The sequence below is a fragment of the Lynx rufus genome, unplaced genomic scaffold (assembly GCF_022079265.1).
Source record: "Lynx rufus isolate CCGP_SWC_20201006 ecotype Redwood Valley unplaced genomic scaffold, mLynRuf1.p SCAF_10, whole genome shotgun sequence".
Classification (NCBI taxonomy): Eukaryota; Metazoa; Chordata; class Mammalia; order Carnivora; family Felidae; genus Lynx; species Lynx rufus.
Window position 1 is genome coordinate 12,128,160 of NW_025814824.1, and position 21,430 is coordinate 12,149,589.

Consider the following 21,430-nt stretch of genomic DNA (forward strand, 5'->3'; position numbering starts at 1 on the left):
CTTCTTACCCCTTAAACACACACACATAGAGTTTCCTCATGATAGAGCACAGAGCAACATATTCATCAAAGAATATCTGGAAAACTAGCGAACGTGTTGTTCGTATAACATGCTGTTATAATTCCACCATCCAGTTTCTGTCCACCTCATTTGAGAGGAAAAATTTTAATGTACACATTTCCTAATCATTCCACTCTCAGGCCTATACTTATCGAGAAATAAAACGGGAGGCACTTGGCTGGCTCAGTCGGTGAAGCGTCTGACTTCAGCTCAGGTCATGATCTCACGGTTCGTGGGTTCGAGCCCCATGTCAGGCTCTGTGCTGACAGCTCAGAGCCTGGAGTCTGCTTGGGATTCTGTGTCTCCCTCTCTCTCTGCCCCTCCCCCATTTGCACTTTCTCTCTCTCTCAAAAAATGAATAAACATTTAAAAAAGAAAGAAAAAAATTGGGAGCTGTGTTCAAGGCTTTGCTGTTCAGAGATGTGCAGGATTCCTTGATACACAATAGGGCAACACAGACGAAAAAATAAAGTACATTCTACCAGGTTCTCTTTGTTCATAGACAAAGGCACAGAGTTCTGCACCCCCCCCACACCCCGAGTTAAATTTTTGAGAACATGCAGCAAAAGGCAGGGCTTCTGACAGCTGAGGCACAGAAGCCTTCAGCCTCCAGAGCTCAGGGTAGTGACAGAAAGCCCCAGGGACTAAAGCTAAATGTTTGGCCATTCTGGTTATTCTCCAATAAGCCCTTTTGATGCTGAAAGGCTGATTTTCTATTGACTGTTTGTTTTCTCCTTCTTTCTTCCCTGACATTCTTTTCCTTTTATGGTTAATAACAGGGGCGGGGGTGGGGGGGGAGAGAAAACTCCTAGGCATGAAGTTTAAAGCCCTTAAATTTAATTACAGAAGTTGACTCAGTCATTCCCCAAAGTTTGCTAGAGAATAGGTGGGATTTCTTTAAAAAGATGGGAAAAATAAGATACACAGAAAAGCGACAGATTTTCTCATCCCCACTGATTCAACAAACATGTACTCCGCATATACTCTATATGTGTACGTATGTGCATGCTGTCCATATGCTATTATCCTTCCCAGTGCTAAAGGAGGTGAAAAAAAATGTAGGTGGGCGGATGTACATTTTGGAAGGACAGGAGAGAGAAGGAAGAAAGTGGGCACGCATTTCTGTGGTCCAAAGGGAACTGTGGTTGCTTGCTAACAAGCAGAACAACGTGTTGTAAGCATTTATGTCAGGAGTCAGGGAGCTAAGTTCCATGGGACAAGTCTGGCCCACTGCCTGTTTCTTTCCTGCCTGGGAGACGGGAGAAGCTTTTGCATTTTTAGAAGGTTGAAAAAAAATGAAGAAAGGAATCAAAATTTTGTGACATGTGAAAGTGATACAAAATTCAGATTTCGGCAAACATGAATAAAGTTTTATTGGAATACAGCCACACTCGTTGGTTTACATATTGTCTATGGCTGCTTTTGCACTAAAACTGTGACAGAGACCCGTATGGCCCACAGGACCTATTTACTGTCTGGCCCTACACTGAAAATGTTTGCCAACCCCTTGGTTAGAGGAGGGAGATGTCACTTCTGCCCAAGGTCATTAAGAAGGAAGTGACATGTCTACCTTACTTTTCTATAGCCCTTTATATCTTATTTGACCCTCCCAGCAGCTCTGTATAGGAAGAGGTAGGAAAGGCAGGTTTCATCATCCTCCCTTTTACAGCTGGGGAAACTGAGGTTCGCTCGGCCCAATCTAGAGACTTGTTCAATATTGGCAACTGATTGATGGCAGCATCATATGATAGTGTCTGAACCTTTCCACCCCATGGTGCTGAGATAGGAAAGACAACACACACACACACACACACACACACACACATACATACACACACACGTGGGACAAGGGCATCATAAAGAAGGGAGGCCAGCTGGGTGAGTGGGGTGAGGGGCTACCTCAGGGCCCCAGGGCAAAGGAGACTGGCACCAGGAACTGTCTGGGCCCACGAGTCAGCAAACTAAGTTCCAGGGGACAAGCCCACTGCCTGTTTATGTCCTGCCTGGGTGTTGGGAATGATTTTACATTTTCGGATGGTTGGGGGGAAAAAAATCAAGAAAGGAATCAAAATTTTGTGACATGTTAAAGAGATACGAAATTCAAATTTCAGTCTCCATAAATAAAGTTTTATTGGAATGCAGCCCTGCTCATTGGTTTACACACTGTTGTAGTGCAAAAGCAGCCTGAGACGGTACGTGTCCCTGGACCTGGGGTGAGTGCCCTCATCCGGTCTTGTAGTCACTGAGAGAACATCCGGGAGCCTCAGAATCCTGTCTGCTGCATAAATCCTGTCCTGATGAAATTGAAGAGTAAATGAGACTATTAGGAGAAGCAAATGAGTTAACCATGTATACTACTCAGCACAACGCCTGGCACTTTGCAGTTGTGATGTTACCTTCTTGTTTCATTCACTGCTTGGGGAAGGTGCTGAGCATTTACTTATTTTTTTTTAACGCTTTGTTTATATTTGAGAGAGACACAGAGCATGAGTGGGGAAGGGGCAGAGAGAGATGTAGACAGAATCGGAAGCAGGCTCCAGGCTCCGAGCCGTCAGCACAGAGCCCAATGTGGGGCTCGAACTCACAAAACGTGAGATCATGTCTTGAGCTGAAGTCGGATTCTTAACCGACTGAGCCACCCAGGTGCCCCTGGGTGCTGAGCACTTTACAACAGGGATTGACAGGGGTGCCTGGGTGGCTCAGTTGGTTAAACATCCGACTTCAGCTCAGGTCATGATCTCACGGCTCATGAGTTTGAGCCCCGCGACAGCTCAGAGTCTGGAGCCTGCCAGACTCTGTGTCTCCCTCTCTCTCTGCCCCTCTCCTGCTCTCTCTCTCTCCCAAAAATAAACATTAAAAAACAAAAAAATAAAGCAGTAATTAATATGTACTTATATTAGATAACTAGAGAGCCATAAAGGATGAATTCATACCTGAACATAAAAGATCAGGTTAGACGTTCACGCTCCCTAACACTATGGAAACATTCCATCTGTGGAACAATTTCTAGCTCCTTTAGGACAAAATTCCCCTAGGCATTAGCTCAGGGGGAAAAAAATTCGTGTACTTTCAAGTTATTTGGAAGAGAATTGGGTGTAAAAACTATTTTCACATCAGGGAAGAAATATATTAGGTTGCAATTGAGAATTAAGTAATTGAACTCCCAGGGCTTGGTGGCCGCAGCTTGGGAAAGAGGCAGGAAGGCAGAAGGGGAGGAAAGAATTGTAAGGAGAGATTAGGCAGGCCAGTGAGTAATCAGTCCAACGGTGAGGTCAGGGCCCAGCGCCTAGGCGTGGTGTGCACAGCCCAGGAAAGCCACTAAGATTTGATTCTGCTTTCCATTTTCCACACTAATAATTTCTTCTTTCAGAAATAAGACATTGACTGAAAAATAAAGTTTCCTCTTAGGACTACTGTGACATTGTACGTGCACACCGCCCGATGTCTAGGTATGCTGATGATCTGAAAGAAATAAACCCTAAACTTCTGACACAGAATCATTTCACACCATAAGAAAAAGAAGCACTCTTTTTGATGGATGTAATACAACAGAACAGTGTTTTTTGAACTACATGTCAGAACCCATTAGTGCTGAAATCATTTTAATGGGTTGCCAACCATATGGACTAGAACAGAACAAAACAGAAAATATCAGAGTGTACCATACATAATAAAGGACAAGCACTGTTGAGTGAAACCTCTGTGTTTCAGTGATAAGTGTGTGCGTGTGTGTGTGTGTACATGTGTGTTTACATTTAGTCATCTGTATTGCCAGGCTATGGTGTAAATTGTATTCTCAGTCGGGATCATGGTCCAAAAAATTTTAAAGCCACCGAAGAAGAGTGTGATCATTTCAGGGAAGTCCGGTATAAGAATCCTAATTCACTGAACAGTCATGTTAAGGGCTAATTATTCCTGATGAGTGGGAATGTTTTCAATGTCAAACTCTTCCTCTGCATTTAAAACATACTACAATTGACAGGAGGAAAAAGTATGCATAACTTGTCAAGTATACCTGGTCTTTAAAATAAGGTGTATCTGACAATGAAAACAGAATTGATCTCAAGATACAGGATGTATTAGAAATCAGAAACATGAATGATTACGTTATTCAGAATGATAACTAACCAACTCCTTTATGAAATAAATGGGGACTGTATGTTTTACACGAGTTGATTTACCAGGGAGCAGAAGAGAAAGGGGCTGGAGAGGAAACTTAGTGGATAGGGATGGTATTACTACCACCCAAAAATTAGATTTTGGAAAAAGATTTAGTTTGACTCCATAGAAATCTCCACATTATGAGGCATTCTCTCAATTACTTTCTTCTGAACACCCGAAAGCAAAGAGCCCATTATCTCCAAGATAACAAGAGCTGAAATCAAGCAATTCATTAATGCTGGTTGTGACGACAGATGATTTTAAGGGGAGAAACCATGTCAAAAACATTTTTCCCAGTAAGCCTGAAGATTTCATGAAAAGGAGGGGTAGGCAGATTACCTGGAAAAAATCTGGGGAAGAGAGTCTGAAATGATCACCATTGATATTACACAGGAATGTGTATGGAGGTCACATGATTGAAAAAGGATGGATAAATGAATGAATGAATACATGCATACATGCACGAAGGAGGCCACGCTTTTAATACCAATTTAAGTAAATATTTCTTCACAGCTTCCTATATTGGATGTCCTTATCCAAATAATTCAGACGTGCTGGGTTGTGAGATTGTGAATATACACCTATAGGAACAACTGTTCTTATGTAAATGGGCACACAGGGCTTGGGATATAGTTTGTAGTGGCAGCATCATACAAGCATTTAGGAAGTACTATAGTTTGGGGCGCCGGGGTGGCTTCGTCGGTTAAGTATCTGACTTTGGCTCAGGTCATGATCTTGTGGTTCGAGAGTCTGAGCCCCGTGGGGCTCTGTGCTGATAGCTCGGAGCCTGTAACCTGCTTCAGATTCTGTATCTCCCTCTCTCTCTGCCCCTACCTTGCTCACACTCTGTCTCTTTCTAAGATAAATAAACATTAAAATAAAAAAAAGAACTACTATATTTCAAACAAGTTAGAAATTAACACACCAAACGTGGCCTAATGACGAAAAAGACTCTGAAGTCAAAGGAGCCGGTGAAACAGTGGAATAAACAATATCATACAGCGTGAGAATAGAAGGATGTCATATTTTTGAAATTGCTAATTTTTACACAATACGATTTTAACTATAAGCAAGTAAGTTAAAAATTGAATACAAGTATACATTTCGCCCTTTATCTGTATCCCTAAAATGTGCTTTTTTCAAGTTGATGTAAAGCCTTTTTAAAAACCATCTCATGGGACAACTGGGGACCACCTTATCATCGAGGGTACCTTATACGTGGGCATATATGGTGACCTGCATCCCACATAACCGAGGCTCCTCGTGGTCCGCACGTGAGGGAACCAGATTGCAGGTAGCTACTGCAATGCATTAAGATCCCTAAATTAAAACACCAATAACTGCTACCGGACTGATTCTTATCTGTTACAAGATTCTTTACGCTCTGTCTGTTCCGTGCCGAACGAAGCCCTGCTTCACGTCTCCTCAGCCCCCTTCTCAGCTCTGCGGGACACTTCCCATGCACACTGACAAATCCCCACCTCCAGCCCGCTCTGCCTTCTGCTAATCCACCCCAGGGCTTTCTCTGATGCCTCCCGGGCTTGCTCAGGCCATTACTGGCACCCCTAAAGTGCTGGGGATTCAGCATGTCTAGTATCACGTGATGGATGAACGTCCTGGTTTCCCCACCACTTGCTGGACAACGATAAAGTGCATTCTATGCTATCCCAGCAGAACTGAGCCTCCATTGCCCACCATGGTAATCTGCTCATCAGCCCACCTCTTACTGGCTTTCTTTTCTTCCCGGTCTCATTTCCTCCACTCTCTCACTCATGCTTCTTGGGATCACCACCCCCACTAAAACTACCTGCACCCAAGCCCCTGTCTCAGGCCCCGCATGCATGAGCTACTTCAGTGTCATGTGGCGATTTTGTGTCCTCTAAACCAGCTGTCTGCACAAGTCAAGGTGGATGAGCTTCACCCTCATTCTTTCCACCTGGATTACTTACATCTTTGGAAATGTCTCATCTATTCCTTTCCCTAAGTACTTGATGATCCCTCACTGACGCAGAGAGTATTTCTGGGGGCTGTAGGGTATGCCCAGATGGACAACACATGGTTCCAGCCTCAGGGACTTGAGAATGGGACATGAAAGAGGAAGGAAGAAAAGCAAGCCTATAACTGAAGAGGGACTCAGACTGTGGAAGAGCCATGTGGCAGTTCCAGGAGAGGGACAACCTGGAGCTGACTAGAGCTTCATCACTACCCAGACGGAGCCAGTTTTCAAGTTTTCCAGCTTCAATGTTAGCTCAAGGACACCCATCTTTTTTTTTTTTTAATTTTTAAATGTTTATTTATTGTTGAGAGAGACAGAGACAGAATGCGAGTGGGTTAGGGGCAGAGAGAGAGGGAGACACAGAACCCGAAGCAAGCTTCAGGCTCCGAGCCATCAGCACAGAGCCCAATGCAGGGCTCGAACTCACGAGCTGTGAGATCATGACCTGAGCTGAAGTCGGACGCTCAACCGACTGAGCCACCCAGGTGCCCCAACCTGTCTTTTGGTAAACCCAGCACTGACTCACACACAGGTCAGCCCAAACATGGCACCTGCTGGTACAGCCTTATGGGAGACTGACTGAAAGGCAAAGCAACGCACTGCCTTACAAGTCCCTTAAGGATCCCCAAGCGACTGCTCCACCTATGAGGTACGATATGACACAGCCTGGTGAAGCAAGGAAACCCATGAGGCCTCCCTGCTGTTCCTTGATCATGCCAAGCATGTCTGGCTTAGGCCTTTAGCTCCTGACATGCTCTCTGCTTACAAGGTCCTTCCCCCTAATAGCTGTATGGCTCATTCCTCTACTCATTAAACTCTCTGCTCAGGGCCTTCCCTTAACACTCTCTATAAAATAACAGCACCCTCTACATCGTCACGCTCTAGTGTCTTCCCTACTTTATTCTTTATGGCACTTACCATCCCCTGACATATTATATATATTAGCTTATTTATTTTTTAATCTCCCCCCACAAAAAGGTCAGCGATAGCAGCAACTTTTCCCCCTCACTGTACCCCTTGAACCTAGAATAGTTGTCTGGTCTAGAGGAGGGGTTCAAGGAATGTTTGTTGAAGAAATGAATAGATTCTTTCATCATTAGAACACCCCAACCATCACTCAACCACAGATGAAGTGCTATAAACTCATCCAGAATCACGACAGCCCCAAAACTCAAAAGCCTAAAGGATACACAATTATTTTGTGAAACGAAATTTTTTATAAAGCTTCAACATATATAGCAGGTATGAATAAATAAAACTTCTTTAATTCTGTCATAAACTTGTATGGGCCATGGAATGTAACTCATTCAATGTCTGCGGTGTAAATCAGAAAGAAATCCCAGTATTTTAGATCTTAGATACTATCCCTAGCTTACTAAAAAAAATAAATTTATTCATGTATTCATGTGACAAATATTTATTGACTGCTTATGATGAGTATGGTGTTGAGTGAGGTGCTATATTTGATTTTTCTTTTGAAAAATCGACTTCACGCTCCCCGGTAAAGCCATATCCTGCTGTTACAGATAGAGAAAGCCCATCTTTTAGAAAACACTTGCGTTTTTCCCCCCATTCTTTTACTATATGTTTTATTGATTTAAGTCAGCAATCCCTCAGGGAGAATAGTCACAGGAAATACTTCAGGTGGAGTATTTTTTTTAATGAGCTAATTTTAAAGGTAACCATTTTTCGCTCTTCATTGAGTTTAAGGGAAACGGGATTTAACAACATTAAATGCCCACAATTACAAAAATCACATAAGTAGTTGTCCAACTCTGCTTACATAGGGCTAATTGGCTCCACTATAAATTCACACTCCCCCAGTGCAGTGGTCTGCATAGTTGGGGGGAAATCTTTTACTCGCCCCTAACTGACTCACTGCTACATTTCCACAAGGCATATTCCAAGTTGTCATTTTGCCCATGGTCTCAACCTGCCCACCTCTGACTTTATTTAGGAGACTGTGGCCAAATTATTCTCTTTCCACCTGAAAGCTCCCATGCTTCTGTCTCAAGAGTCCTTCCTCTGCCCTCCTTCAGGATCCCCCCACCTTCCTGAAGATTCCATTCCATTAGTTTAGAGTCTCTCTTAGATTTTCAATGTCTCTTCTTTCCTATGGATTCTTTTTTCTCTGATGAGAAGGTAGGCCCACGCCTTCTTACGAGAAACACATTACTTTCTCTATAGTATGTCATTTCTCTGATGCATCAAACTCCCCTTCCCTCTCACCACCCAACTTATTTGAAAGTAAGTCTGTCTTCACTGCTTTCCACATGCACCACACCCCTGACTCTAACCCCCACTTCCACCTGCCTCAGAGATAATTGAGGAAAGCGAGGAGTCAAATCCATTGGCTTTTCCTTTGTTGTGCCCTTGGCCCTATGGGGTGCGCTGTATGAATGATGTAGGAATGGTGATGGCTCCCTCACCTTTCCAGCTTCTGTGTCACCATGTGACTTCCACCATATTGCTCCAGCTGTCCCTTGTTTAATATTGCTCCCATTCTCTTCTTTCTCTTCCCCCCACCCCTCAACATACAGACATCCCCCAAGGATCCTACCCTTACCCTTTGTTTTGCTCCATTTTCTTCCCAGGCCATTCCTGAGACATCAAAATCACTCCTAAGTACAGGACTCACAAATCTCTCTTTGTAGCTTTGACTTCTCTCTGAGACACCTACACCTGTATTCTAGTCCCTTCATTTGGACAAATCTGTCATGGCCAAAATGAAAGCTCTTTTTTCTCCTCTTCCTCACCCTCCTCTGAACCTCCTCTCTGACAACAGCCCCATCACTGTCTCGGCTGAGCTCAATGATGACTTTTGACTTCCTTTGTCAGTATTTAGATTATTCCCACACCCCACCTGGAGCCCTTCTCTTCTTCTTCTTCTTCCCACTGCCTCATTTCCTCTTACCCTTAATTTGGCAAAGGACTCTATCTAGTCTCCCTCCAACCAGTCTTTTCTCATTGCATTATGTCCAACACATTGCTACAAGGTTGTTGCCCTAAAGCACAGTTCTGACCCTGTTGACCCTCTCTCTCAGAAGCCTCCCATGGCTCCCTGGTACTTACTGACTGAAATCCACACAGCGGTTGCTCCACAACCTTGAAAGCCTCTCTTTCTCACCTTCTCTCTCATTACATCCCTTGGCATTCCCTGTACTTCAGCCAAAACACACGATTCTTTGGGCAAACACACACTTTTCTGTCACCAAGTCTCTGCTACTCACTCCTCCTCACACATGCCCTTCCTTCCCTGCCAGCCCAGACACCGCCTGTATAAATCACAGCTCAAACGTGATCTCTTCCATGTAATGTTCACTAATTCTTCCACTGGAAGTCATTGTTATACCTTGCGAACACCCACAGCATGGGAGGAATGCGGCTTTTTGGGTAATGTAGCCATTTTGCCCATTTTTTTAAGTTAGTGTTTATTGATTTTGAGAGAGACAGAGATAGTCCAAGTGGCAGAGGGGCAGAGAGAGAGGGAGAGAAAGAGAATCCCAAGCAGGCTCTGTGCTGCCAGTGCAAAGCCCGAAATGGGGTTCAAACCCACGAAACTGTGAGATCATGACCTGAGACGAAACCAAAAGGCAGACACTTAACCGACTGGGCCACCCAGGTACCTCACTTTTGCCCCATTTTTATAGTAGTCAGTTATGTGTATGCCCTGTCTCTCCTTCCAGGCCATGAATTTCTTCTGGGCAGGATCTAAGTCTCCCTATTCTTCACATCTGTGCCGCTCTGGACATCCCCCAAACTCTATTCAAAGGTACAAACAGCCTGAGATCAAGTAGGCAGTTAAGAAATATTTGTAAGTTAATGACTGTAACCCAAAGGGTTAACTTTGGCCTCTAGTCCTTGAAATTCTCTCCATTTTAGTAACAGTTACTTTTTCCTGGTAGGACACAAGCCCCATCTCCCCACCGTACCATGGTTTATTTCTTTTGGCCCCACAGGCCAATTTTCAAATGCCTTTTACTTCCAAGTTTTCTGAAAAACTAACTTCTTTAAGAGACCCAATAATGGAAAAGAAAAGCATTAATGGTACTTTAAGTGAAGAAAATGCATCCGTGCAGAACAAACAGCTTGCTGGGGGCTACAGCAAAAGGTAAGGCTGTTTACCAGACTGAATTATAGGATTCAAGCTGTATCATTAACCTTACCAGTCCAGCCTTTGGAAAAGCCAGCCACTGTATTTTTTTTTAATTATCACATTTATATTAGAAAGGAAATCACTAATTCCTGCCTGAGTCATCAATTGTGTTGTTGTACAATTCTTCTTCTTCTGAACAGTGTATTTACCTTGTCAATTTCTAACATTCTTAAACTTTCTTGTAAGACCTTTACATCTCTGGATTTTACTTGAAAATATAAAGACAACTTAAACACACACACACACACACACACACACACACACACCCTCTTCGAATGCTTTTTAAATTCCATAAGTACTTTTCTCAGAAAGACATTGGCAGAACTGACATGGAGTAAAGAACTAAGATTCAAAATTCATTTTTATAAATCTATCCTTAAATCTTGGAGGAGATCCAACAACCTCACATTAAAATTTTAGAAGGCTTGACTGAAGGACATGGGGAAATGTAATGTCCACAGCTTCAAGAGCACCTGGTCTATATATCATCGTTAATTAAGAGAAGATAAACAGGAAGAAAAACCGTATGAGCACAGCACGAGTTTTATTATTTTTGATGTAACAACAATATCATGCAACCTTTGCCAAAACAAAAATTTTTTAAAAAGGAAAAAAGAGAAAGAACCCTCTGATGCCAAAGTGTTATATATTTACTTGGATAGCCATGCCTGCTAGAGGCTTTTCAAAGAGGACTGGGGCAGACAGTTTGGATTCTGACAGCAATGCAGTAGAATTTAAGGTGTTGTGATTTAAATATGTTCTCAGCAGGCTAATCTAGTCACACAACATTTTATAAAGAAGTCTCAAGATATTAAGTGTAGAGGTGCATTAATTCCCACAAATACTGCAGGAGAAATACAGGCACTGGGAGTCAAACTGCAGTGGACACACATATGAATATGCTATCTCCCTATCTCTACCCAAGCCCACATAAGCCTATCTTTATCACACAGAGACAATTAAACAGCTATACTCTCTGGATGCAATTCTGCATCCTGGCTCCCACTGGGTGACTTATTGCCAGCGTGACATTTTTCAAATTCTCTATTAGCAGGCTACCTTGGCTAGGAAAGCAGACCTCACCAACCCAGGACCCCATTATCATGGGTCTCAGGAGATTTCAGTTCGTGAATGACATATGGCACCACCGAGCCATTGTGAAAGCTGGAAGAGTGGATGACACCAGCCGTAGAAATAAAGTGTCCCTTTTCCTTAGGAAAACGCCCTGCCTATGTGACGCTGACCAAGGGGGGGGGGTACCAAACATTTCTCAGTATGATCTTTTTCTTCTTTTCAAACACTCCCCTGACCCCATCTTTCTATTCACACCTCCAGAGTTCATTCTACAAGAAGCAACATAAAGATCACCGGTTCTCCAGCCTTAAGGTTTGCAGTGCTGAAATGTGAAAGAAGGTCTGGTTGATATTCAAAGTTGTGGGGATGGAGAGATGAATGTGGCCATTAAAGACCCTTCTCCTTCAGGTCAGACAAGAGATAAACAATAGAAACTGCAGAGTCAGGGCATCTGAGACCCTTACAGAACAGGGGCCGAGGAGAGAAGTATCACGGGATAGAAGCTCCCTTCCAAACCCCAGAAGGCTAGCAAGCCCAGAAGGGGTACCATTATCCTATTTTCCTGCCTGCCATGCGCCCTAAGCCCACATGCACACTTCCACATCCTCATGTCCAGAAGCCAGAGAAAGGGGAAGTGAGAATCCCTGCACGCCGCCCATCCACACACACGAGCAGAACACAGACTGTACTCAGAATTGCAGGGTCAAGATAACAAACACTGTCCCACAGTCAGCGGTGACAGCGAGTCAGGGCACCAGGAGATCTCTGGGTTTGGAGCGCAGTTAGGGGAGCGCGGATGCAATCACACGAGTACACACACATACACACTCACACACATGGGATTTTACAAATCCGCACCTACCCCAGCGCCTCTCTCCACACTCACAGACCAAGTGCATCCTGCCTTCATCGTTGCCATCACCACACTCTCCGGGAGAGTCGCGGCCGAGGGATGAGGGATCCTAGCGGGGATTCCTGGAAATGTCATTCTCCAACACCTTCGGTCCGCCACCCCCATCCCCTTGGCTGTACCTTTTACACACACACACACACACACTCTCTCTCTCTCTCTCTCTCTCTCTCTCTCTCCTGCCTTGACTGTCATCAGGCACGCCCGCTGCCCCCAAAACCCCGCATCTCAGCGCGCACCGGACACCAGGCGTCCCTGCCTTCGGCGCCCCCTTCCCCCGCCCCGTTGGCTCCATGGCTAAAGGCATTGCCCCCTGGATGTCGCCGGCTGTCCCCGCTCATCCGCACTATTGTTCCATGCAGCCCCTCTCGCGCCCGGGGGCACCCTTCGGCGAGGACCGGGGCTCCGTCGGGGGCAGCATCGGCGCCGGGCACCCCCCCCACACTCACCCACCCCTCCCTGGCGGCGGTACCTTGCCTGACAGCTGGGTTCGCGGGCCCGCGGGAGCAGGCGGCGCTAATGACAGCGCCGGTGCCAAGCCCGGGAATAAAGCTCTGCTCCAGCCGCTCCTACCTCCAGCGCCACCATCTTCTCCCGCCGCCGCCGCCGGGACCGCAGCCGCCCTCGCCCAGCTCCGGCTAGGGCTCGGCAGCCGCCGCTCGGGCCCCTCCGGTCCGCGGCCCCACCCCCTTCTGCCCGCCCGCCCGCCCGCCCCTCGTGACGCGCGCCGGGGCCGAGCCGGGCCGGCCTGCGCGGGAGGGCGCCCGGGGGAGCGCGCGCGCGCACGCCGGCGCTAGTAGCGCCCCTGCCACCCACGCCCACCCGCGCGCACGCGCGCCGCGCGAGCCCGAGGCGGCGAGGCGGCGAGGCGGCGTCCCCCAGCGGCCGCCCGCCCCAGCGCGCCAGCCCCGGCGTGGGTGGGCGTGCGCGGCGCGCGTGCCTGCCGCCGCCGCCGCTAGCGCCCTGGCCCAGCCGGCGAGCCCCGGCGTGCGCGGGCCGGGCGCACGGAGCGGGAAATGCGGCCGCATCCCGGAGGTGCCGGCCGGGGACCTCCGCCCTCCCCGGCGGAAGCCCGAGGGGGTCTCGGTGTCCTCAAGCGGCAGCTGAGGCCAACCTCTGCGCGCAGGACCGCGAAGCCTGGCAGCCGCGTCGGCTCCTGCCGGGTGTTGTCTTTCGTTAGTTACTCCCGAGCTTTCCCGCTTCCCAGCCCCGTGAATACCGCCTGCACTTCTCAGAAGAGCAGCCTGACGGTGGCTCCGGCACGCGCTGCAGTCCTGCGTTTGCGCCGCTAGGGGGAGAGCCCCTCGGGTTTGGGCCCGAGCGAAGCTTGGCCGCGTTTGCAGCCCTCGAGGGAAACTGCCCAGTCCTGAGGGCCGGGCGAAAAGCCTCCAGCTTATGATGCCGGGAACGGACCGCCTGGGTTTCCACCCCCCTGCCTCCCGCTTCTCAATTCTGGTTGGTCAGAACTTGAAATGTATTTGAGGCTGGCTTAGGGCATCAGCCCCAGATGTGGCCGGGAGGGAGGGGACCTTTGCAGTAGGGAGCAGGTGGCAGGTGCTGTGTGTTAATGAAAAGCAGTGGGCAGGACAGGCCCCCGGAGACCTGGGTCCTGGCGTCAGCCTCACCTGTAATTGGCCGTGTAACACGTGCCAAGTCACTCCCCCTCTTCGGGACAGATTTCTCAGTAATAATAAGTTATATTTGCACGTGAGCCTTGGCTATCCAGATGCCTGGGGAAATGGATCTTTTACCACACTGTGTTTCCATATTAAGCACAATGCCTTCAGAAGCGTGGGGGGGGGGGGGGGGGGGAAGGCAGAGGCTGAAGCATTCCTGGGATCTTGTTTTAGCTTTAAAATTCATATGAGTTTTGCATTTTACTCCATAAAGGATTTTTCAGATTTTTTTCTTTAATAAAGAAAATAATAGATTCTCCCTTCCTGAAAAGATCTTGTAGTAAAATTGAAATACTTACCAGGGAGATGTATCATGCTTGTCCTGTGACATTACATACCTTTTTTCTTTTTCAGTAAATATTTATTCTGCATGTGTTCCAGACCTGGCCCTTGTCCTCCCAGAACGCACAGCCCCCGGAGCAAACAGGTATCAAACAATCAGACTAACAAATGCAACTGGGATCAACTCTCAAATGCCAAGGGGCTGAGGGTTCACAGGGAAACCTAATCTAGACTCCAGGATTCGGTAAAGCTTCCCAAGGAAATGACCTTTGGGATTGCCCAGGAGAGGCGGCCGTGAAACACTTCCAAGGTAGAGAGAAGATATTGTGCAACAGCAGTCTACGCAGGTAGGGTAGAAGTGAGAGGGAATGTGAGACCGGCCAGAGAGGCAGGTGGCAGAAGCCAGAACTTGCCGGACCTTGTGGGCCATTTTAAATAAGGATTTTATCTTATCAGCCATGGAAGGTCTCTGAAAGGCTGTAGGGGTTGGGGGCGGGTGATCATGATCTCATGTCATTTCCTATGTGAACAACTGATTCATGGAGAGTCAGGGTCCAGGCGAGAGAAACTCTGACCCCTTGACACATTCTTGCCCATGCTACTCGGTGAGTGTTTTTAGGGTTTTCAGTTTCTACACCACACTGCTTTTGGGGGTCCTTTCAGAGTGCCTCTCTGTAACAGCCCTGTTTTGTTAACTTTTAATCTGCTGTGGTTTTAGGAAGGAAGTTAGCTACCCTTATTAGAATTTCAGGTTAAGTAAGGGGATATAGGTTCTGAGTGAGGAGCTCTTTTCTATGCATACCCTTGGTGCTATTTGGTTTGTTATCTCAGAGATCTTTCTACTTATTTTCTCCTTTTCAGTGTGTTCCCAGTGAGGCAAAGCTCCTTGATGCATGAGTGAGAGATACATTATTGCTTTAATAACACCATCGTCTCAAATCTTGCATCACAGATTTTTGTGCAAACTAAAGAAAGTGTGTAAATTACCCTGCAGAGCTTTAAGTGCTATATGAATGAAAGTAATAATGGTTATAATGGCAGCTTAGAGACCTTCATAACTAATTAGTTACCAAATATTAATATCTGGAAAACTCCTTCCTCCTGCCCCATCCTCCCATGAAAAACACAAATATGCCTATTCCTTACGGACAGTGCAAATCCTCATCTCAAGTGCTCATGTTACTCTTTGTGTCTTGGCTGGCAGACAGCTCAAAGCCAAGTTTGCGGGTCATTGCAGGAAATGAGCGGATCCACAGGGCAGTCATATCTATGTCTTAGCTCTTCCTTTGGTCTTGTTCTTCTATCTCAAGTTTTCCTGTATTCTCCTAATATATTATACATATTTTTAGAAGGCACTTAAAATATTTGTATCCACCTACTTTTAATGAGGGTCAGAACTGCTATTCAGTGTTTCAGAAGGCAGTATATAAAACATTGGCAACCTGCCAGCCATTGTAGCTGGTAACTATACTATAGCCAAGGGACTGGGGGGTTTTAAATTTTTTAATGTTTATTTATTTATTATTATTATTATTTTTGAGAGCGAGAGCAAGGGATGGGCAGAGAGAGAGGGAGACAGACTCTCAAGCAGGCTCTGTGCCATCAGACAGAGCCGTATGCGGGGCTCAAACCCACGAACTGTGAGATCATGACCTGTGCTGAAACCAAGAGGGATGCTTAATGGACTGAGCCACCCAGGCGCCCCAGACTGGGTTTTAAATTAAAGCTTGCCCAGCACTGCATGTGGATCAGAAGTCTCTGCGTATACTAGCTTAGAGCCTTGTATTAGACAAATTTGTCTCCCACTGGCTCATAGATAATTTCCTTTGGTGTGATCTCCGAGCTCCCAAGCTCCATCAGCCTGCCCCGTACATAACAAGCACTGTTTGTCACTTGAAAAGAGGGCAGGGATCAATGAACTTTTACTCATTTAGGTTTCTTTTTGTCAGCAGTGACCTGAAGATTCCAAGATTCACCAAATCCATTCAGACTGCACAACAGTGTGACCACGTCTTTGATATGACTCTGGACAGCCAAAAGTAGACATGTCTCTTCTGGTAGCAGTAGATACTCTTCCTTGATTTCACGTTCCTTACTGATTCCCTTCTTTCTCTCTCAGTCCCTGAGCTCCTCAGTCTGAGGACCGGAAGGGTATGTGTAGAACAGACATTCAACACCCTTCGGGTAAAGAGGGTTGTCGATGATTTTAGTTCTGCTCACATTTGGTAATTCAGAAACCTTTCTAATCCACAGAATAGTGCTTTTGTCACAGAATTTTAAACGAATGAACTAAGTTATGAACTAAATTACAGTTATGAAATGTAGATGTCCTAAACTTTAATACATTTGCTTTTTATATGCTGATTCTTATCTCACCAGCCTTTTCTCTGGATGTAAATTCTGTCATGGCTTCAGATAGGTCCCCTTCCTTTCCTTTCTGTTTGCCAAACAGGTCAGGCCCCCTCTTTATTTTTCTTGAGTCACATTCACTGTGACCTTGAATGATTTGAACGAGAATTTTGTGCTATGGCTATGTTTATGTGATACATTGGGAGACACTCTGGTGCCACAAATAGTAATTCTGCCTCGGAAGTTTCTGAATGATCTTTCTGAGTGAAGAGTGTCATGGGAATGTATTTAAAAAAATTTTTTTTTGTTAAGTTTATTTATTTATTTATCTGACCAACAGTCAGACAGACACCCAACCAATGGAGCCACCCAGGCGCTCTAACATACTGTCTTTTTTAAATGATTATATGCTTCTCCCTGAACCAACCTCCATGGCCAATAACGGCCGGGCTCCCACTCCTGAAGTTGGGTCAGTCCTCCTCAAACCACATGGCTGATGGAGGACAGAGCAAGACCTACGTACCACAAAGAGCAGGAAATGGACAGAGGCAAACAAAGACATCAACTACTCTGTTCATTTCAGGCTTATAATAGTGAAAGATGAAACACTTTAACCTAAATGTACAGAATAAGGGAATAGTACATGAATTGATATATCTTTACAGTGTTAAATTATGCATCTGTTAAAGATACCACATCCACAGATTTATTTTATCTTATTTTTTTATTAAAAATTTTTTAATGTTTTATTTATTTTTGAGAGAGAGAGAGAAATGAGTGCAAGCAGGAGAGGAGCAGAGAGAGAGAGAGAGACACAGAATCTGAAGCAGGCTCCAGGCTCTGAGCTGTCAGCACAGAGTCTGATGTGCGGCTCGAACCCACGAACCATGAGATCATGACCTGAGCCAAAGTTGGTCTCTTAACTGACTGACTCACCCACGCACTCCAGACAGATTTTTTTTTTAATAATGTGAGAAAAAGTTTAAGTTTTCATCTTAACTGAAAAACTCTGGATACAAAATTATGTTGTCAGTTAATTACAACTGTTAAAAAGTGGCACAGAAAATCAAGTACATCAAAATGTTAGTACTAGTCCATTGGACTAGTATGGTTATTTTCCTCTTTTGATGCTTTAGTAGTCTAAAAAATTTCTATAATGTACAATGACCTGAACAATGCGAATAATATTATTTAAAATGTGGCTGTAAAATTAACGTTACCACCAGATGCCATAAAAATAACTACTGCCTCTCTTTGCATTTCAAAAGCATTTTTTCCAGATTTGATGTATCCTTCCAAGTTTATTTGAGATACCACATACTTTGGGAAAACATTTTCAGGCTATGTTGCTCTCATTGGTGTACCTTATTATCTGAAAATGTGTTTGTAGCATTAACAGCCTATAGCCTCTCTGCAATGTCAGGATATAAATAGACAAAAATTGATAAAATGGTTTGCTCGTTCTGTTTGACATCTGTTTCCCAACTTATTTCAGTAGAAAAATACCTGAATATTATGGTCATCAGGTATGAGCACCATAAAATTTTGATATATTTAATTCATCCCACAAACTGGGAACACTTTTACTAGAAGAAAATATGACTGTTCTATAAAAAATACAATATTACAACCAGGAGTATATTTCCTTAAAAATAAGAAACTATGAGATTAAGTCCTCGGCAATTTCAGAATTCTTTTTCTCTCCATATGTGTTTGCTACAGGTTTATATCTCTTTGCCATCTTATTAATAGCTACGTGGTAGTAACACCAAAGTTTAAGTAAGATGGATAGGATAAAAATACAAAATTGATATAATTCTAATAACCATTTTTTTTTTTACCAATTCATAAACCAAGAAATAGGCTACCATTATTCATTTTTGGCAGGAGATACCTCACTTCTGTTTCTAGAATAGCACTGACCTGTGGAAACATGATTTAAAATCACTGCTCTGTTCCTATTTTCTTATTGGTGTTTTGTTTTAGGTATGTTGTATTACCCCCCCCCCCCCCCAACTAGTTCACAAGCCTTTCACGATTAGTGATTAGATGTAAACGTCAGTTCTGTTATTACCTTTGTGTCCCCTCCACCAAGCACCTGGTATATAGTAGGGTACCTATCATATTTGTTAGCTGATGAGGCATTTATTAACTGTCCTTCCAATTACTCCAGTTGGGTTGTTCAAGATTATTGAAGTGATTTGCCTTTAAAATAGTTTCTTTTTCCTTTGTTACTATTTTTGTAAGCATTCAATAGCTTCTGAAAAAAAAAGTTACAGATATCTCTATTGACTCAAAAATAATGAGCCCAGGTAGGGCTTTAATAGGAAATAAAATCAGTGTAAGCAATTTTATCAGACTTTGCCAGCCAAAGGAGATAATCTCTCTGCCTGTCACGCACACACACACACACAAATACACGCCCTTCAGAGATGGGATCCTGTGAAATTCTATTTAGTTTAAGCACTATGTCTTGGGAGCTTTCGCTATATGGTTGCAGAGTATCAGTTTTTAGGATGAACAGTAACAATATAACTAATAGTCACAGACATATTGACAATTTTCAGTTGGTGATACTATTGAAAAGCCACTCGCTATTTATTTATTTGTTTGTTCATAAATGTTTATTTTTGAGGTGGGGGGAGAGCATGGACAGGGGAAGGGCAGAGACAGAGAATCCCAAGCAGGCTCTGGGCTCTCAGTGCAGAGCCCAACATGGGGCTCGATCCCACGAAGCCACCCAGGTGCCCCAGCCGGTTAATATTTACATCTTCATCCAAGAAGCTTCATTAAGCTTCTAATATATGTTAGCCACTGTGGTAGGCATTTGAAAGACCAAGCCACATATCACAAGCTCTCTATCCTTGAGGACTTTTCTACATTAAGAAAGACAGGCAGACCTATGGACAAATAATTTTAGCGAATTCCACTGGGCATGATAAAAGATGTACAAAGCAAGACATGGCCAAACTGTATTTTCACTTTTGTTGCCATCATTGTTTGTTTTGCTAAATACTGTGTATTCAGGAAACTAAGTTCTCTGTCTTCTAGGATTCAGGTCTGTAGTTAAACGAGCAGTCTTCTTTCCTTAAAAGAAATTTTGTTTCCTAATTGTAAAAAATCTTATGGCCACCTAGATTTGATGGCTTCCATTTAACCAAAAGGCTTCAAGCATCTCCCGGTTGAGAAACATATGTACTTTATTTAAAGCACTAAGGGCAGACAAATGCATTTGCTTCCAGGAAAAATAATAGAGACCATCTCCCTAATGGATAAACCCTGGAAAACTGAAAAGAAAGGACATAGGGTCTTTGACTTCTTCTATCAAAAAGAAAACTGATTTTAAAAAGGGGACATCAGGGCACCTGGGTGGCTCAGTCAGTTAAGTGTCCAACTTCCACTCAGGTCATGATCTCGTGGTTCATTAGTTCGAGCCCCACGTCAGGCTCTGTGCTGACAGCTCAGAGCCTGGAGCCTGCTTGGGATTCTGTGTCTCCCTCTCTCTCTGCCCCTCCCTGTGCTCTGTCTCTCAAAAATAAATAAGCATTTAAATAATTTTTTTAAAAAATTAAAAAATATATTAAAAAAGAGACATTAGTTAGCATAAACTTAAAAAAAAAAGACACTTTCTTCTTTTATTTTATAACCCAGACCCCCTTACCCTTCTTCTGCCTTCTACCTCAAACTCCTATTGTTTTATTAAATGTAACTTGGAGTTGCTTCTAGGTGAGGTCAGTTTTGCTGTGGATTGAATTTTGAAAGCACATTGTAATTTTAAGCATTCGTGCAGCCAAGCACTGCCAAACTCGGTAGGCTGTGGGGTTGTGGGAACAGCCGGAACGCAGATGGAACCAAGAAATCTGTTCCTGGAGCAACCTTTTGAGAACCGAGAGATTTTAAGTCACTCCTAGTAAGGTCTGATAGGTTAAGGAGTAACATGTTCTGGGATTCAGGACAGCAGCTTTTCACCCTTCCTTGCCATTTGGGAATTATTTTCATCCTCACGCTGCTGCAAACCTATCAAGAAAGCGGAATGGAAATGGGTCTCAGTGAGCGGTGTCGCATAAATCTGAAGCTTGGGCAACAAGAAGATTCTCCTGCCGAATGGAAAGGCGGGGCCGTGTTGGTGGGAGGCTGCTGAAACAGCATCAAGTTATCATTCTCGTTCTATTTGCATAGAGCAAGGAATAATCCTTTAGGCTTCTGGGCAGCAGTCTGCTTAAGAAAAAAAAAAAAAGATGGTTGAGAAATTTCAGCTCTAGACTCTCTGGATCAGTGTTGAATCTTAATGCGATAGAAAGCTAATTATTTCCTAAATTCTTCCATGGATTGCTCGGAGAAGATAGTAATTATTATGGAGAAGAAAAAAAAGTTCCAGGATCAAATAAGCCTTGAGAACCCTAGAGTAAAAACAAAGTTGTTTAATTTGTTCCTGTTGTTGTTGGGTTGGGTTGAGTTGTTTTCATTGCAGAGCTCCTGTGAGCCTTTAATTGTGAATTTCCAGGATGAGAATAGAGATGTAAGACCTAAAATGTTTAATTGTCCCTTTCTAATTTTGAGGGACTGGTGAGGCTGTGTTATGGCTTTTGTGGTCCCCATCCTTCAAAGACAAATATTATAATAAGATTATAATTAAGGATGAATATGCTAATAATATAATGCTAATTATTATATGAAAAAACATTTTGCTTTTTTTTTTTGCTTCTGATTCGAAAAGAAATTAAAACAGCTTTATGGCCCCCTAGAAGTATTGAGGACCCTAGGCT

At 44.3% G+C, this 21,430-nt stretch overlaps 1 protein-coding gene and 1 long non-coding RNA gene across 13 annotated transcripts in view; one reads left to right on the forward strand and one right to left on the reverse strand.

The window, feature by feature from the left end:
* The window catches only part of APBA1 (amyloid beta precursor protein binding family A member 1), a 207,696-nt gene extending 194,669 nt beyond the window's left edge, over positions 1-13,027 (reverse strand). For 7 of the 8 annotated variants that reach the window (XR_006966147.1, XR_006966145.1, XR_006966146.1 and 4 more), the window contains exon 1: positions 12,830-13,027. The gene's annotated coding sequence lies outside the window, so the exon portion shown is untranslated. The remainder of the gene's footprint in view (positions 1-12,829) is intronic. The other variant, XM_047101844.1, reaches the window with a different exon arrangement.
* Positions 13,028-13,338: 311 nt separating this feature from the next.
* LOC124528339 (uncharacterized) overlaps positions 13,339-21,430 on the forward strand; it is a 55,984-nt gene continuing 47,892 nt past the window's right edge. For 3 of the 5 annotated variants that reach the window (XR_006966155.1, XR_006966151.1, XR_006966153.1), the window contains exons 1-2: positions 13,339-13,812; positions 14,388-14,460. This is a non-coding gene — a long non-coding RNA (uncharacterized LOC124528339). Of the gene's footprint in view, positions 13,813-14,387; positions 14,461-16,264; positions 17,425-21,430 lie in introns of those variants that run through there. The other 2 variants (XR_006966154.1, XR_006966150.1) reach the window with 2 other exon arrangements.